Source organism: Notolabrus celidotus, chromosome 23, assembly GCF_009762535.1.
Source record: "Notolabrus celidotus isolate fNotCel1 chromosome 23, fNotCel1.pri, whole genome shotgun sequence".
NCBI lineage: Eukaryota > Metazoa > Chordata > Actinopteri > Labriformes > Labridae > Notolabrus > Notolabrus celidotus.
Window position 1 is genome coordinate 16,923,424 of NC_048294.1, and position 20,501 is coordinate 16,943,924.

Consider the following 20,501-nt stretch of genomic DNA (forward strand, 5'->3'; position numbering starts at 1 on the left):
ATATATATAGCTACATATATATAGCGATAACAGGGTATAAATATGGTTCTAGAGAATCCTTAAAACACATTCTTTTTTTCTGTGTTTGAGCTCTCCAGCTCTTCTCTAATTGTGGTTAACCATTTGATTTGTGACACTTGTTGTCCGCTGAAGCATTAAATTATGTTTGTCCACATTCTGGGAAACAAGATGTGTAATAAGCTAGATTGGAGAGAAAATCGACTGTTAAATAGGATGTATACATTCATTACCAGTACTGCTCTGACAGCTGGATCAGTTCCTCTTGTTTGGGATAATTCAGTTTTCTTTTGTAGTCCAGCTCAGTCCAGACTGCATTAAAGGAGCACTCCACTGGTTTTACACATAAAATCAGTTACTCTTCATGGAGGTGAAATACTTAACCCTCAAAAACAATCAATTGAATCTTTACTACTTCCATTTCAGAATATCACCTGCAAACAGAGGCTTCATCTACAATGAGCAGGGTGTGATTGCTGCTGTCCATAATGTACAGAGAGGTGCCAATAAATCTGATACAAGTGAGGAAGATGAAGATGTTTGTAAGGTGGATAAAATATCAACAACAGGCAGGACTTCTGTTGTAAATGACACACACCTACTAATACTTGGAAAGGCCAGGATGTCCTCTGCGTAGTACAAGAGGTTCCACCATGAAAGCTTATAAAGTTCTAAAAATATCTCCCAGAGATTTGTGTCCCCCACAGAAGAAAAAGATTAATTGCTGGGACTCAGAAGGTTGAGAAAACATTATGAGGAGATGTTTCATTTATTTAAATATTTATGGCCGTTTTTGCCTTTATTGAGCTCTAGATAGACAGGAAATGTGGGGAGTAGATAGTGGGGGAAGACATGGAGCAAGTGGTTGCGGCCGGGAATTGAGCCGGCGATCTCTGCAACAAGGGCTATAACCTCTGTATCTGGGGCGCTTAGACCGTTAGGCCATCTATGCCCCAATGAGGAGATGTCTAAGGTATTTTCCTAGTGGTGGCTTATATGTAAAACTGAAAAGGACACAGATACGAAACTCAGTTTTGTAGATAAATTATTCTCATTTTCTTCAAAGCTCCTGTGATGAGCTTTAAGCTAGTTATGAAGCAGACTGAAATTAGTACTGACATTTCTTTATGAGCTTCAAAAGCAAACAAGACTGTCAGCAAAAAGATTGATCACTTTTGTAGTGTTTTAGATGATGATTGAGATTTAGCAACAACAGCAAATAATCAAGAGTTGCATTATGGGAGTTGTAGTATATTCATTAATTCACTCTATAAATAATCCTGGCCAAGAAGTGTGTCACGATAGTGTCCTTGTGTTTCTAACTTCTTGTGTCTTGTATTTTCATGCATCAGTCTTGGGATGGTGTTACTGCACATCCAATATTCATAAAGGTTATTACATTTTCTTTGTTTTTCATGGCCTGACTGTGACAAGCTGTGAGATATACGATCTACACTCCTCATGTTTATGAAGCAGTATGACTGTGAGATTTTTCTCTGGATGAGCTTTGTCTTGTATATGTGTGTTTTGGGAGTCCTTCCATCATGTTAAACTGGTTTGACATGGAGGGTATCTTCACACACTCACAGGCTTCTCTGTATTTGTTTTGTGCCCTTTATCATCTTCATAAAACATTCACTCTTCAGAGAGCCTTAGCTGAGGAGGGTGAGGAGTTCAAAGTGACATACTGATGCATTTAAAGTGTCTGTTTATCTCTTGTACTGTACATCGCACTTGTCTTCATGCATTTGATATGACTTGGATCATATAGATTGTGACAACAAAGTAGTTCCAAACGAAGTGTGTGTCACTCTGTTCTGTGGGGGAGTCAGGAAGTGGATTTTGCTCATCTCATGGGACTGACTACAATCTACACTGGTCTGTTTTCATCTCCTTTTTCAAACAATCTATTCCATGTTTGGTGTAGTCAGGTCTTTCTGCTGTCGCATGATAACTATGATAAGAGCCTGCATCTGATTTCATGGTGCAGGTTAGTATGTTAGACACTAGGGGACAGCAGGGAATCATCATACTGCTTGTTTGCTAACCTGGATGTTCAGTACAGCAACAGAACTTGAAAGTCTACCTCCATTTAAAATTATTTTCTTCGCCTTTGTTACTTTAATAGAATATTTCTCCCATTGCTGCGCTGAATAATTCATGTGCATGACAGGAAGTTTTCAGAATTCTGCAAAAGGAGGTAAAGTCTCTGTGTGTGAACATTCAGTAGACGTATACTGGAATAATTTTGTTATCTAAAAGCTGGTTTGGAATGGCCAAAAACTGCAACTATACACAATTGTGATGTGGAACCTTGAAACTTCCTTGTCAAAAAGGCAGGGGAAAAGCTTTTCACTTCAGTCAGAAACGTTTAGCATTTCAATGCTTGAATTGAAGCACATTTGCATAATATGGACACTCTAAAATAGTGAGGAAAAGAAGATGTGCTTAAGAATTTCTGAGTGTTTTATTTGATTTTGTGTGATGGATCAGTATAACTTCAATTTGGTGCTAAATGTGAGACTATTAAGGATTCCCAGCATAGTAAATTTAGGCCTTAGAAAATGTCTGCAGGGGAACTCTGATGTAGTTTCACATTTAAACCTTTTATGAGATCAATGCATTTGAAGGCTATAGTTAAACTAGAAATCATCTCAGGGTCTTTCCATATGTGTCTTAAATATAAGTACTTGGATTGGAGCCGCTGTCAGTGTTATTCCTGGAGTCAACTGTTAAATTAGTACGAATTAGTTCATTTGTGCTGATTACCCCCACAGCAGGCTCCCTGATTGGTTAACAGCAGCAGAAGTGTCTCCCTGCCATCCAACATGGCAGCCGCACAAACAGCCTCCTGTGCCTCCGCTCTTCCCCTCACTGTGCTGGCTCTGATATCTGTGTCTGTTTGCTGACGTCTGCCCCCCCCCCCCCCCCCCCCCCCCCCCCCCTCCCTCCCACCGGCTGCCAGTGTTGACAGTCTTCCTGATGCTTGATGTTTCTCCACAGATCTGCTTTTGTTGTCTGAGCATCGCAGAGCTCTTGGCTGCACCTGCGGCTGTTTGCCCAGCAATCTTCTCCTGGACTGAGGAACAGTGGGTGGGTTGGGGTAAGGGGGGGAGACGGAGGAAACATGTTGACTGTTGGAGGCAGGTGGAGGTAAAGACTTCTGGGTGTGAAAATAGAGAAAACATGAGAGCAGAGCCATCAACTTCAGGGCAGAATCCCAGACTTACTCAGGATAACTTGCAAGTAATTTGCAGCTTCTTCAAACTTGTAACGCATAAGTTATGAGTATACATTTACATTATAATTAGCATTGATACAGTGATACATTCTCAATATTCACAAGTGACTGAACAGGCTTTTGCATGATGGTCTTCCTTGTCTAACCACTTGGTGGCGCAGTAGTTCCACAGCTTAAAACAAAACCTCTTAAAATCAAAATGAAAACCTAAAACAAAAACAAGAAAAGCTCCACATTAAGACTGCAGCTCTTGATTTCTGAGAAATACCCAAAAGACAGACTGGATTAACAGACATTTGAAGAAAAAAAGCTCGCTTCTAATTGGTAAAAATTAAGCTTGTTTTTCACAGGCCTGGATCCATCACAGTACTCAGCAGGGGGTGGGAAGGGGGGGGTTAAACTTAAGTGTTGAAATATTTGTAAGTTTGTAAATCTCACCTGCTGTTTCCTCTGTGAATACATTAAATAAGAGAATTGGAAGCATTAAGTACGCATATATGTGTGAAATGTATATACCACTGAGTGTGAGAGGGTGAGAAGGCTGTAATGAAAATAGGATTTAATTGTGTATAATCTCTCTGTGGTGATCGTTTAACAGAACACTAGGGTTTAAGGAGCGATCTTCAAGTTGCAGAGGGGGTACTTTCAGTTAAGTAAAAAAAGTAAGTAGACAGAGATAGGTTTCTAATTTAATGCAAATTTAAAGTGACTGTTAACTGGTCGTCTGATACATTCAGCTCTGTTGTTAGGAAGCATTATTCCAACAATCCAGCAGTGTTCTCTGGAAAGAGGAGAGGGCGAAGAGGAGGGGCAATGGAGAGGAAAAAAGGAGTTGGATGGAGAACTGGACTTTAAGCTTCTCACACCACACCACACACACACACACACACACACACACATGCAAGTGCACACACACATGCAAGTGCACACAGACTGGCAGCTGCAGTAGCAGCCTGCTGTGGAGTCTCTTGCTGAGTGGGGCCGAAGTCAGTGGAGCAAAGGATGAGGCAGAAGGAAAGAAGGAAGGAAGCAAGGAGGGAAGGTGGGATGGGCAGAGGAGGAGTGAAGGATATGTATCAAATTTGAAATGACATAAGTGACCATTTTTTAGGCTTGCCCCGAAATAACACACTGATCTTTCCCTCCTTTTTATCCCATTTGACTGATTCGATATTTTTACCCCTCTGGTTTGTTTACTGGATGTTTCTTTTTGAATACCCCCCCTCACTTCCTCTGCTCTCTTCATTTCCTTCCCTTTGTTTACCTGTATACCTTCCTCTCTTCCTCTTTCCTTTATCTTTATCTCTATTATTATTCTTTATCTGTAATTCATTTAAATCTATCTATCTATCTATCTATCTATCTATCTATCTATCTATCTATCTATCTATCTATCTATCTATCTATCTATCTATCTATCTATCTATCTATCTATCTATCTATCTATCTATCTATCTATCTATCTATCTATCTATCCTTTGCCTTTCCCTCCTCATTGGTGTTTTCACTGTGCATATGTCAACGCAGACATTTGTTCTCATCCTCATCTTTGGTTGAGGTACCCTCCCTTTTCCTCCCCACACTTCTCTCCTATCCCCCTCCCTCCATGTCTCGGTTCCTCCCGCAGGCCCCCCCCGGTCTACCTCTCCTCTCTGTCTAATAATAGCCATAATGTGTTATGAGTATGCAGTCTGTCTCACTCACAGCAGCTCTGCACTCCCCTCTCGCCTCTCCATCCACCAGCGCCCCCCCCCCCCCCCCCCCCCCCCCCCCCTTTCACTCCTGCAGCTACTATGCTGTCTTTCTCACCTTTCTCACATTCCTCCTTCCCCTTGTCTCTCCATATGATCTTTGTCTCAGCTGTCCATGTCACCTCACCCACCTGTCTCTTCACTTCCTATCTCATTCCATTTCCTCCTCTTCCTCGTTTTCTCAGCATGAGCATGTGGTCTTCTTTTTCACCCCTCCCACTCTTTGGCGTCCTTTCTCTCTTTCACTCCTTCATCCACTTCTTCTTCCTTTCTCTGTTTGCTCTCCTGTTTGCGTAGGCTGGCTCTTTTAGGTGTGCAAGTACGTGGTCCTCAACTCTGCAGCAATTCCTATCACCCTCTTTTCCCTCTCTGTCATTTGGTCTCTATCTCATGCATGTGCACACACACCTCCACCCTGTGTGCAGCCCCCAAATCCCTTTCTCATGCAGGAGTGTGTACCATGCAGCCTGTCTCCTTTTTATCCCTCTTGTCTCCCCTGTTCTTTTGCTGTCTCTCCTTCTCTCTCTCAAACTGTGCAAGCCTGTCTCATTATATTTCTGTATGAGCTGTATTTGTGTCCATGCATGTATCTGCTGATTTGTGCATTCTGTACTGTGTGCATTCTGAATTGTGTGTGTGTGTGTGTGTGTGTGTGTGTGTGTGTGTGTGTGTGTGTGTGTGTTATTTTTGTGTGTGTGTGCATGCACATTCACCTTGTTAACTCCCATCTCTAGTCATTTGGTTCTGAAATGTCATCTTTACATTGCACCCCTTGCATCTATTACACAACCCTGAAAATATTAGTATACACACACACACACACACACACACACACACACACACACACACACACAGAGAGAGATAGATACACACAAGTCAGTATGACTAAGTATAAGAGCCCAGGGCAAAAATGTCTCTTTGTTCTCCTTACCTGTGACCAGCTTCTCCAAACTTCCACTGCCTCCTGTACACACACACACGCACGCACAAACACTCTCACACACACACAGACAGGCAGACAGACACGTACACACACAGGAAGACACATAGATGAAAGCAGAGACATTTTCTGGTTAAATTATCAGTGTTACCGTGTGAACCTCATTATTGCACACAAGTAGAATATGAAAGAACAGAGCAGGATCAGAGAGTGAGGTTGGAAGTCGCCCTTTTCACACAATTAGACCCACAGAGTAGACAGATGAGCTCTTACAAAGGCAGAGAAGCCCTGTGACGAAAGGGAGACCAAAGCGTAATAACATCAGGCAGACAGGGGTGAATCCAGTCTTCTTCGATTGAGGTGGCCTTACTGGGGCACTGACTAATAAAAGGGTAGCACTGAGAGCGTGGATGCATGCACACATATCTAAATAGCTATTACTTATCATTTCTGTGTCCACCATTTTCAACTACTCGAACTATTAAGTTTGGGATAACATAAGTGAATGGGTTGTTTGCCACATTGGAACCCTGACAAGGTAAGCAGGACACTTACGCAACCCCTGCCCAAAAACCCACTCACTGTGTATCTCTTCAAGTTATTTGTTAGGCCTTTATTTCGAGCAGAAGAGGGACAAGAATTGTGGGAAAAGGAGAGGACATGCAGCAAATAATCAAGTCTGGGAATCAAACCAGTGACTGCTGGGAATATAGGGATTGTGCTTTAACAACTAAACCAAACACGTTCCTTAATTTATCAAAAATGTTACATCAAATCTTGATTTGGAAATGATTTTACTGATTGATAGATGGTTATATCTCTTCCATTGACTCTTTTCTCATGGTGTTTACATCGTCAACAAAACATAAAGTTAACTGGACGCATTGATATGATTACACTTAGTCCACCAGAGTGTGGGAGCCACACTCTGTTTTCTTCATTGCACAGTCTGATTTCAAGAAAAAACAGACTGCTGCTGCTACTAAGTGTTGCTTTCTAACCACCAATCGGAATCAAGTACACAACACAGCTGTGTGATAACAAAAGATATTATAGAGATGTTGTTTCTCTGTGTTTATTTATTTTATTTTATTTTTTAAATAACGCAACAGAGTGGCACAACATAAATATTTCATGCTTTAAAAGAAAATGTATCTCCATAATTCACAGTATAATATGCGAATGAAAGAAATGGGCTACAATGAAATAACACAAAGGCTGCTAGCGGCAACAGAGTCCAATAATTTGATTTGAGTATTAGTTCCCAATCTTTAAGGGCAAATGGGCAATCAAAGTTTAGGACTGTGGGGTGACACTTAAGGTGGCCAAGTATGGGGGAACCCTTTGCCACCCTCTTGAAACACCCCTAAAGAAAGAAAATTTAAGCTACTGTCCATGAACTATTGCATATTTTAAATATTCATTTTGTAAGCATGCTTATGAAATTCTGTATCCAAGAACACGACAAAGGCAAAAATTTCCTCCTGGTTATAATGCAGGTTAAACACCGAAATAGCAGACATACTTTTTAGAAATAAACACAACTGAACTCAGTATAACCTTTGAAATTAGCAGAATAAGAAGATGCCAAATTCATATTTAATTAAGTTTTGATGCTGCCAATAACCAATGTTTAAAAATGTGATGCTTAATATGGATATGCACAATTGAGCTGACCTTGATTTAGCAAAATCAGAACACTTCTTACAAGGTTTTATTCAGACTCAAACAGCCTAATTTCATAAACAAATACACTCTTATTCCATGCTACAACAGAACATGAGCTATAACACAAAGGCGATTTCTTTAGAAAAATAACCCTCTCACATTTAGCAGAGTATACATATGTGCATGTTATGTAGGCTATGTCCATACACGTACGTCTCTGTTCCCTCTTTACCGTTTGTAGAACTCACGTCCGGAAATGAAGCAGTGTATTAAGCGGTCGCAATTAATTGGCCGCTTGTGAGGCCACCTGCAACCTCACCATTCAGCTCAACCTAGAAAAGTTTGACAATGTAGGACGACTTTGGCTTTGTGGAGGTAATACTAATATTTTGGTGGGCTACTCAACTTTTGCTTGTCTGGCAGGCATTTGACTGTGTTAGTGTATCATTTTAGGAGCACGCTCGGTGGACTTGAGGGCGGAGTTTTGTTTTCTCAGAGATGGACTTAAAGGCAACTTTTTCGTCCTGCATTGAAATGCAGTTGAAGAATCATTGCTTCACCTCAATAAGTTAAGAACTAATAGTCTAACATACATATCTGAAGAGTTCATTTTCGAAAACAGAAAAACGCCGTTTTTATACATTTTGAAAAAACATATTTCTTTGTAATGTAGATTTTTAATAAAGTTACATATTCAAGAAACCTCTTATTAGTAATGTCATTTTGATTTAGTCAAAGCCACCCAACTTCAATTGATTGATAATTCCTAAAGCTATTAATAGAAAAAAAGATGTTTTCTGAAACATTTCCTTAAATTTTTTAAAAGTGAGTTATCTGTTTTTGCAAATGAACTCTTTAAGTATATTTTTGGCTTATTTGCTTGGGTACTGGCTATTACTTTATCTGACACTCTCCCAATAAGTCTACCTTTTCTCTTAAGGCAAACCTATTGGGGCTGATATGAAATTGCCTTTCTATTGATTTCCATTCTTGATGTGGCTAAGCTGTTTTTGTGGTGTTCTCATTTGATTTGGATGCTTTATTAAGCCTTTTGTGCAGTTGATATGCATATATGATTTTTTAAAATCTTGTAATTGTATGTAAAATTACTGAATTTTGGGACCGTGCCATGCACCAAGTTGCTCCTATATTAATTTGGATGGTTATTCTGCTCAATATTTTAGAAGATTATTGGCTATAGGAGAACTGCACAACACTTTTATCTGGAATATTCTCTTGATAAATGGGAAATCAGTAGTTTCTGTTACATGCATTATAAGCAGTCACGTGATGTTTGTTTTATGTCTGCTTCATTTGTTGTTGCATGCATTAAGCCAATGGTATATACCCAACCCTACAAATTCAAGTCAATCTATGTATAGATCAATTTTTGGGAGTTTCAAAGCATTTTTCAGAAGATTGAAAATGATGTTGATGCATCAGGTCTGTATATCAGGTAGATTGCAAAAATAAGATTATTGTCTGTTTGCTGTGCTGAACCTGCTTTGTCCTTGTAGAGACAGACAAGCTGAAGTGGCTAAATTAGTTATAATATGAGAACATTTCTTGCTTTGACCTTGTTCAGGCAGACAGCATGCACTTATAGTAACATATGGACCCCTTAGGCAAGTGCTTCACTGCTTCACTGCTTACTTTAATCCTTCGCAGGCCAAGGCTTATGAAATTTCACTTCATCACACACCTGTAGGCTCTGTGCATCCCCCTGCAGGATGCAGTCAAGTTCCCCTGAGGGGACAGGGTATTATTGTCAGTCTTTGCTGTGCTGTGTTGTGCTTGCACTGTGTGTTCTCACTTGGACTGATGTGGTCAGAGTATGCAGAAGTACCACATCTGTCCTTCTACAACCCTCTCTTTGTCAGGAGGATGTAAGGTGTTTATTGGGACAATGTCAGCTATGCACTGAGCAGTTATGATGTGTGTGTTTACTTGAATCTTGTTGTGCATGACCGCTCTGTTGTTAATTGGTTGTCATTAATCAGTTAATTAGTGTATTGTTCTGCATGGAGGCTGTATTTGTGTTTGATAATACGGTCAAGTTAGTAAGAAATAATAACATTGTGCTGTATTTGCAGGCAAGTGAGTCTTCAGTGGTGTTAATCCGTGATGCAGTATCTTTCGGTCACTTTTTATTCTGGGATACAGACATCATCAGGGAACTTTCTGGAGGGAAGAACAGGTTGGTTGTATCAGTATACAAGTGTTCTGCATCATGCATCATTGATATGCATCATAGCAACTCTTTGTGTGTGTGTGTGTGTGTGTGTGTGTGTGTGTGTGTGTATGTGTGTGTGTGTGTGTGTGTGTGTGTGTGTGTGTGTGTGTGTGTGTGTGTGTGTGTGTACGTGTATGTGTGTGTGTGTGTGTGTTTGTACGTGTGTGTGTTTGTGTTGTAGAATTTTAAATACATGTATTTGCTCATTTGAACTTGTTTAGCCCCAATCAAGACGTCGGCATACTTTTCTATATTATATTATGTTATATTACATTTTATTGTATACTACAATTTATAGTCATATTATATACCCATATTTATATATTATATTGCTTAATCTGTCATTACCAACCATAATCACACCATGTCAACCTGTCACTACTGAAACATTTTTAATATTGCCTGTAATTATTTCTATTTAATCCATTTGTAACATTTATATTTATATACATTCCATTTGTAACATTGTATATATATAAATTGTATTCTATCTTATTCTATCTTTATTTATCTATTTTTATTTTTACTTATTTTATTTTACTAATTGGAACTTTTTCTTGATTGTACTTATGTCTGGGTAGCTGCAACAAGAACTTTTGGCCCCCATGGCTTCCAAAGGCATAGCCATCAGTGTATGAATGTGTATGTGATTTGGTTTGTACTAATAAGCAGCCTGGCACTTTTCATTGAAGTCTCTGCCATCAGTTTATAAATATGCATATAGAAGGGTGAACATGGTATTAGTGTAATGGGCCTTAATGGACAGAAGACCAGTAAATAGTTGAGTCCATTATGGGTAAGACAATTGAAGAACACGCACAAGAGACACCCATTACCTTATAAAACATGCCACTCTACATATCACACATTTCATCTTCCCTTAAGGGGAAGGCTCAGTCTTTATCAGTATGGATAACATCTAACAGATGATTGGAACGCAGACAAAGTGCAGCTCCTGGGTGGTGTGTGGAGCATCATTTCCCTGCTAACTGACCATTGAAAGGTGGTTAATGAGACTCTTCCATGAACTAACATTTGGCTGAATGCTATGGGGCAGCCAACCTTATACAGATTGTAAACTAGACATACACATACTTTGACACAGGTACATTTTGTGTATGGATAAGTTTAAGTAATTCAGCCCTGAATATATGGTTACTCAAATGTTTTTTTAAATTCATTTATTCTCAGTCCATCACTCAATCCCTGTTTTGGTTAACCTTTTTGAAAAAAGCATCTGCTCAGATACAGAGACATGGATTGGTACTACTTGTCCACCTACACTTTATCAATATTTCAGCAGCTGCAAAGGCCATAACCTACCATTAATTATTGAGTGTATTTACTAGAATGCTGTGCACATGTATACATTTATGTGGTTGTATAAATAAATCTCTAAACTCTTACATATTCCTACACTACTTAGTTCATTCTCTTGACCCTTACCCTATTCAGTTAATTCATCTGTACAGACAATGTGGTTGCTTCTCTGCTTACCAATAGTTAAATGCAACCCAGGTCTAGACTTTTCATGACTCTCAGGTTTAAATTTGTTAGCCTCAGATTTATTTTTTGCTCAATCTGAAGAGATTCTCTGAAAGCGTACTCTATATATCCTTGGAGAAAAAACTTGGAGTGTTTTTTAGAGTTAAAGTTTAAACTTTTGTTTTTCTCATTTCATTACAGTGGCCACATCATTTGAATAGTTTCTGTCTGAGCATGGAAAGGTAGTATAAGAAAAGTCTGACAAGCATGAGGCTTGTATCTCTCTTTGCAGTCTGACAAATAAGACATCTTTAAGCCATGCAGCATGAGGTGCTGCAAAATATTGATTTGACTGAGAGTGAATGCCTAATTGGAACGGAGACAGATTAAACAATCCTTTTTCTTTGCAGTGTTTGCGGTGCTGTTTGATATCCAATTATCCTTGGGTTCATTCACTTTCTCATGGAAATGTACAGCCATAGAAATAAGTACATAAAGTGCTGAGGAATGGGCATGATTTTCATAAAAGCTGTTTTTCCCGTGAGGTAAATGGCTTAGTCCCTTTCACCTGTCAAACAGACTTTTCATTTTCCAAAGGACAGAGCCACTTTACTCTCAATACTTTTTTACGGAAGTGAGATGCCAATGTGCCATGCTGTAAAGGCTCAATATAAAAGACACCCTGATCAGACACAGCTAAGGGATCAGTGAGGGCTGAAAGGGACTCAAACAAATTACCTTATGCTGAAGCTGACCCCAGGTTCACCAGCTTCACTCGGGGGGGTCTACTGGGCTTTCTTGGCAAGTGATGTTTTATACACCATTTCAGGAAAATGCATGGAATAACAAGCTGTAGTGTTGTTCCAAAGCGGCATGATTTGCATTGCAAACTCTCCGCTGAAAGGTCACAGTTTTTTATTTTAAAATCAGAGTATGAAACCATGTAATGTCTTGAATCTATTTCTATTGTCATTGAATGGTTAACTCACGTTGATTACACATAGAGCATATGTTAATAATGTATTATGTAATGTTTGTAATGATATGTGTTGTTGTGAGTCAGGTGTCAGAACTCAGCAGCTCTCCTACTGGCATATAGTGAGCCAGCAGGGGTTAGGTCATGTAAGAGAGCCAATGGAGGGAAAGAGTATTCTAAGATTAAAGTGATATTCAAACATTAAAGCAACTAAACAGTCAGGCATTGAAGAGTGAAGCTAAGGTCGAGCCAAAGAGTTTGCTCAGACTGGTTGACACTTTAATTATGAAGGTGAGAAGGAAAAAATAATAGTTTTTGAATCTTTGAAGACTGCATATGGTTTTATAAAAGATAAAGAATAAATGACACATCCATTTGTCTTTTATCAGCTTTATGCCTGAGCTGGAAGGCCAAGGAAGAAGTAAATTGAAGAGATTTTATTACACACTACCGAAGCCTGAATATGAAAACGTATACCTGCTCTTAATGTTGATGAATATTCTGATTAAGTGCAGCATATTGTAATGAAATATAATTTGTGGGCCTTAGGGGTAACTGAGGAAATGAAAAACTGAAATGTAGACAGGCAATCATTTACTAACTAATGATTGGTAGGGTTTTACAGCAGTTCTTTATGCTGACAAACTTTCAGAATGATCACTGCAATTCTTTTCTTCTTTGTACAATTGCTTAACAATAAGTGTAACAGAGCAATGGCACAACAAGAAACTCCACATTGTCTCTGTTTTTGTTTGAAAACAACAGGGCACAACACAAGTACTTGCTAATGTTGTGTCTCTGTACAGTAAATATTACTCAAAGTACGGTCTCCTCCTGCTCTGCATGCAAAGTGTCAGGAGATAACTTTTGCTGTGATTTGGCACTGTTTGAAAAATAATGAACTGATTGAAGATAAATTCACTTAACAAGGTTTAATGACCTCCTTTTACTCAGTTCTGTTTCTTACTTGGCGATCAATCAGAAACATGCAGCTGCTGCTTAGTGACATTTCACCAGCACAGATTGTAGCATATTACTTGCAGCTACAAACCAAAATAGTATGTTAAACTGATTTATTACCCAGCTTTCTTACTGATCCTCTGGTTGTGTAAGATGCTTGATTCTGATTGGTCAAAACCCCTTAACAACTGTGGATAACTTTCACTAATATGAGCAACAGCAGCTCGGCAAACTGATCTCGTCATGTCAAATCATTCCACAGAGAGGAGTTCCGGCACATTTTGTTGCTTGTTGACACCAAAGGTCGTAGGGTGAGGTAAAACCGTTAGCTTCAGTTAGCATCAAAAAATGTGGTTTATACGCTGGCTAAGAACTGTAGACATATATTCATTTAAATCAATAAAATGATGTTTTAATCAATGTTTTTTTTCCTTTTTTGCCACCCTGTCAGGATTCTATTTCCCATAACTACCTGCTAAACATACATTCTCCCTTACATTTACATTTATTTTGTTACAAAACCATTCTTACTTTTGTTTAGTATTTTAATCAAACTTTTTTAATGCACAATTTAAAAAAACTGCAAACAGAACCACAGAACAGAACCAGAACCAAACTCAAGCAAACAAAACCAGAACAAAACTCGAGCAAACAGAACCAGAACCAAACTCAAGCAAACAAAACCAGAACAAAACTCGAGCAAACAGAACCAGAACCAAACTCAAGCAAACAAAACCAGAACAAAACTCAAGCAAACAGAACCAGAACCAAACTCAAGCAAGCAGAACCAGAACCAAACTCAAGCAAACAGAACCAGAACCAAACTCAAGCAAACAGAACCAGAACCAAACTCAAGCAAACAGAACCAGAACCAAACTCAAGCAAACAGAACCAGAACCAAACTCAAGCAAACATTATTAATGTCCTCAGGTTGGCATTGAGAAAAATCCGATGCCTCAGCTTGGATGGGCTGATCCGATTTCTCCTCTCAGTGAGTATTTGCCCGGTCTTCGAGAAGACACTCGGGAGGAACAGATGTAGTCACGATACACAGCCCCCCCTCCATCACCTGAATCCTATATCCCCACATGTGATTGGCCGCATGGTCGCCATGCTGACCAATCAAATCAAAGTTCTGCTGTGAGCAGAGCTGGGGCTGAGCACTGTGAAAGCTAAGCAGCGAAAGGAAAAAAATTGGAGCCGGCTCTCTCTCGATGCGAGCCGGCTCTTCTGATTCACTATAAAGCATCGACTCTCAGAGCCGCAGCTTTTGATCATGACACATCACTAATCCACAATAGAAGATATTAACAAGGAAACAAGTACAGGTGGGGAAACGATACGTCATATATAAACTTAAATGTAAAAGAATAATGAAAAAAGTCACATTACATATTAACAGAGGAACAGAAGAAAATATGTTTTACATTTTTGACTGTCAAAATTCCCAAATAACGTAATTTAAAAATACTAATGCTAATGAACTTGCCTATCAGTGTTGATATACAGTACAATACAAGATTTGCTTTACTTGCAGATTCCTTACACATGCAGGTTCTTTTTCTGAGCTTGTTACCTGAGTTATATAGATGCTAGTTGGCAATCGAAAAAAGATATAGACGGTTTATTGTTCAGCATTGTGTTGTTAAGCTTATACTGTCTGACAGCTTAGTTGTTTGGATTATATATTCAGGTGCCTGATGATAATGATAGCTAAGAAATTTAAGTCAAAGCCGGGGAGAGCATTTGATCCAGTCTGTTTCATTCCTCTGATGCTTTTGGAAGATTTAGAATTCCTCTGTAGCAGCAGATGAATATCATCCTCTGTCTGGCTTGATCCTCTCAGGGATTGAAGTACAAACACAGAAACAAACCACAGTACAAAACATTTACAGCACATCCTTGGAGTTTGCATCTGTTTATTTCCTTTGCCTGTTCATCACACCACTCAGAGCTGATAAATGGTCGAACAGTTCTGTCATTCTGTTCAAAACAGTTGCATCATTCTCATCTATGCATACAGAGGAGGTCGAGAGAAAACAATATTGACAATGTTTCGGGGCAAGAGTAATGGAAAGCTGTCTCGAAAGGCATTTTCATTGATGCACCTGCAATATGTGTGCAAATGCATCATATTTACATTTGTTGATGTAGCCAATCAGATGCCAGATGCTATCTGATGCGTGTTTGTATGTTTGATTGTTGCTAATGTAAATGTTCCAAGATCACACAGCTGCAAATATGTCATTGCTATCATGGATTTTGAAGAGCCTCTCTTGATTCTGGGATGGGAAGGATTTGTACAAAAAAAAACCCAGCTTCTTATTTGCTGCTTAATGTGAAATGTTTCCCTTTGTCAGGTTGTTTAGAGTCCTGTACAAATGCATCCTAATGGATCATCCCTTCCAGATATTACCTAACCTACATCCTAAACAGAACCAACATGTTTTTGAATACACCACTACTACAACTGAAAGTGAAGCAGACCTGGAAAGAAAAGAAGAGGAATGGAAAAGCAACAAAGATGTGAGCACAGGCACAAAGGGACTGAGATAGATGGTATGAGAAGGGGACAGGATTACAAACAGAAAGCAGAACCTGTGAGAATTATAGAGTCCATGTGTCACTTTAGCTATTCAGAAGATTACACAGGGCTTTTTGTCCTCTTGGCTCACTTTGTACTCATTACTGTGAATAATAGGAAATAATAGGGAGAGATGGGTGAAGAGGAAGTTGGCTGCTGATGGTTTGGATCTGTGTTTAGACTGAACATGGCCTTATCTGCACTCGCCTTTTTTGGTCTCATCTCAGTCCTGCCTCTCCTGTTTACCTTCTTTCCTGCCCTGTGTCTGCAGCGGCTTCACCTCCTCCTCTCCCCATTTTCATTCCACAACAACACCGACCCTCCCACGCAGCCTTTATTTGCACTTGAAATACCTTACTTATGCCCTGTGGAGAGCTTCAGATACTTTATGGAAGACAAAATCAACATGCAAGGTTCTTTATCCTTTTTATTAAAAAATGTGACGCAGACAAGGGAAGCGTTAGCATTTCATTTTCTCTTTAAGTATGATACAAGGAGTGTTTAAACTAAATCACTGAACACATCAGCGCTTATAAGCATGTTACTAAGTATAGCAGAAAATGTACAGCCTTTTTTTACGACATCTTCCCTTTGTGCTCCTTTTCCCTCTAAGATTAAAAAAAAATCAATTACAACAAGATTTCATAATTTCCAACATGATAGGGACTGTCAGGTTTACTGTAGGTGTGCGTGTGTCTGATACTTTATGTATATGTGCATTGAGCTAGATGCGATCATGTAACATTTATCACTTTATGGCTTTAAAAGTGGGGTTCATTTTGTGTGAGCATAAATATCAAACTATGTGTGTGTAAATGTGAGCTGTATTTGTGATTATAAAGTATGTGTAGGTGGTGCACATATTTCAAGTTTGTGTGTGTGTGTGTTTGCTTGAGCTCTGTGAGCACTAACCAAGCGGAAATGACAGTAATTAACTAAACGAGCTACATCTGCACCTGAGGGAGGAGAGAAAGCGAGAGAAATATATAATATTTGACGCTGCTTCTGCTGAGAAGGAAGTGAGAGGATGAGCGAAAAGCAGAGCTCATGAGGAGGGTGGTTTTAAAGGAAGGCTCTAAGAGGTGAAGAGACAGATCAAATGAGACGGGAGGAGTTGGGATTAAACCACATTTTATCAAGCTTTCCTCAAAACATTCAAAACAGCAGACAGAAAGAAATCAGTGACATTGACCAAGTTTCTCCTCCTGCCCTCTCCTCTGTCAGAAAGGAGTCTGCCCTCCTGCTGTCAACAGAGCTGCTGTAGACCTGATCTCAGACCCCTGGTATCCGTGATTCAGGAAAGCTTAAAGTATAACAGCCTTAAGTGACCTGGACAACCCTGTCAAAAAGAAATATTTCTCCTTCTGTGCTTTGATTCCTTGGTTTCCTGACACGGCAGTCTATGGATTCAAGTAGAGACATCAGCGCCAGAGTGACACACGTGTTTCTTTTTCATGCTAAATCCAGCAGACAGGCACCCCTCTGCATTCAGGTTACACCATGCTGCTTCAAAGGCTAGTGTTGAAAGTTCAGCACTTTCTCTCCTTTTGATGAGCTGCACTGCTGATACAGTTGAGATTAAATCCCTTTTTATCCTACACAGATCATTATTTAAAGTTTTAAAGTTTTTTTTTTTGCAGAGGAACGTACGTGCTCTTACAAAAAGTATCAAAAGTATCAGCAGGATCTGACATAATCAAATGCACAGAACAGAGAAATGTTCTGTGTTGTGTCCAGTCTTATAAGCTTTGTGCTTGAGGTTGTACGATGAATCTCCAGAGGTGAATACTGAGCGTCTGCAGCTTTTATTTAACTTCTAGTTGTCTTTGTTGTTGATACATTAGAGATTAAGCTTGCTTTGTGAAATTGAGTTGCAGCAAGATAGGAAAAACAACAAAAGCCCTTAATGAATAATTGACCTTGCAGCAATATTTAATCAAGATGGTGCAACATGGTGTAACATTGAAGTGGAGGAGATTACCTCACTTTGCTGACTGTAACAACACAGGAGGTGGAGTGTTAATAGGATGCTAGCGAAGTGCTAACACAACTCCAGTACATCTTAACAGGTACACATGGCCACTGCTGCGGCTAAAATAACATCCTTAACCCGAAGTTCTTTGTCAAAGGCCTCTACGTGAAGTCACTTACAATCTTCCTGAGTTCTGCTGTGGGTACTTCGTGTCACGACTGTCTTTATCTACTCTGATATAACTTAAACACTAAATCAGTGTGATCATTTAGTTTTTTTTGAGAATAGACAGAGTATATTAAAGATAAATATAGACACAAGTCATTATCTCTCCCTACCTTCTCTAAATCTCATCAGTATAACCCTTTTGGAGGCAGTGAGGGCTAGTGAAGCAGATTAATGAGGACTTAAAGAATGCCAGCATAATCCAGGAAAGACCCTGTTTTTGCTCTGTGAAGGAAAACGAGAAAGAAGCCATAATTGAGCTCATTACTCTGAAACTCCCTCTCCATGTCCTACATGTTTCATTACTTACTCTTCAAAATTGTCCCCCTGAATTGTTAAAATAGTGCAGAATATGCCACAATTCTCTCCAGATGATGGGGTTGTCATATGCAGGCTATGTAAATGGAGTTTCAGAGAATGAGTTATAACATTGTTAACAAGATCAATATGTGCAGAGATATGATTCAAAGTTAAAAAAGTATGTTCTTTAAATTGGCTATAACTGATCATTTAGACACAAACTGTACTAAATGAGGATGTGACAACAGTGTTGATAGGGTGGAAATCACTGAGGTTATCCTACAAAGACTTGAAGTACGGCTAAATCTATTGTGAGTTTCAGTTACCTGTAAATCTGTTAAGCATAAAGGTGCTGTTATGAGCGTTTGTCTGCTGCTGAAAACAGTTGAGTTCTTTGACAGCAAACAGTAGATGGACACTTTTGGCGCTATCTTGTACAAATTGCAGAACATACAGTATATATATGCTAAACAGTCAGGTTTTATTTACTCCGTTGTTGGTGGATATCAAACCAGAAATGTAACCCTAGCGAAAGTTTAGACAGGAAGACTATAAAAGCAAACACAGCAGTTGTTTAACTCTCTTCTCCCTCGTTCAATAGCTCATCCGCTTCCAGCTGCATGCTCTGGAGCTGTCACTGGTTAATCAACAGCGGCTGAACCCTTATCGTCAGCCTATCAACTTTCTGCTGTCTTTTTAAATGTGTCTCTCTCTCCAGCTAGTTCTTTCTTGCATTGATGGTGTGCACCCCTCCACCTCCCCATCTCCACCTGGTCTCCGCAAAGTCTTTAATTTCTGGAATTCATTAACCACCACCACCAGTGTCTGGACTGTAGGGGGATTTCTTCTGCTGCCAAATTCAGACATCCTACGCTCACAAGATTATCCCCAGAGTCCTTACGCCAAAGATTTCTGTCAAGTTTCATTATATATTAAGTTGTAATAAATAACATTTAATCTTCAAATTGTGTCTCTCCTGATTAAAATAGAAGAGTGACTATTCAACTCAGACTCATCTGATGAACTTCTGTCTATATGCATTCTAATATTACTTTGTAACTAATAGATTTAAATATACAATATTGTTTAATAAGTTGCTTGTTCCTGCTGCTCTGAATCAGCCTAAAACCCCATTTATTTCAGGTTTCAGAAAATTGTCTGCAGTCATGTCTGCAGTGAAGGAAACAGTTAGCAAATGCTTACCTAATGTGTGCCAGCCTGGGACAATATGTGCCAAAGTGTGGGATACAGGTTCATGATTCAGACAATTACAACCACCTGTTCTCTCCTGTGAGAATACACTGCTCCCCCACATGTGTCTGTGTGCTTGTTTGTGAGGCAGCTACTGTGTGACTGCTAGCAGACATATTTGTGAAGTTTAAGGATTTACTAGGACATTTGGAAAAGTAAAAAATGTTTTCAAAAATCCTCTTCAGCTTGGTGAAAAAGTCATTACCGTTATGTTTGTCATTAGACAGACTAATAGTCCTAAACGAGGTTCATAGAAGCATGCTCTGCAAAACAATTTCCATCTGTGCCTAATTAGTGATACAGATTCATCAGTTTTGATGTAATTCATTAGTTGAACGGTTTTATATTATAAATTAAAGTTTAGTAACATTTCTTTCTGAACAGTATGATAATGTTAAGATTAATTAAGATAAGGAATAAACTATTGGTTTTCTTTGTTAGTATTACAGTTTCAGTAAAATGAGCTAGAGAAAAGGTAAATAACTTTTTGTATATAGATGATAACAAAATGTTTCCCAAACCCTGACAAAGGAGTTAATTCATAGTATGCCATGAAACCAACCTGTGCTTTCAAGGTGCTCTGGTCAACCTCACAGCAAGCCTGATCAAAGATTTAGGACGTGGTACCTGTGAGCTGACACCTTAAAGCAGCACTACCTCTCAGGTTTCAAATATATCCTTTCTTCTTAGCCAGTGATCACCTGTCTAGTGGAAGAAGGCATGGCCTCAGTGGCACAATTCAAAGCAGGAAAGGACTTTTAAAAACTTGACTTTGACCAAGTTGGTGGATGTGTGGGTGAGTACATTGTTAGGCTATATTTTGATTTCAAACCAGCATGTGAGAGACTGAGTCGAGAGCAAAGTGCTGCAGGAAGAATCCAAACAGACCAAAACAAA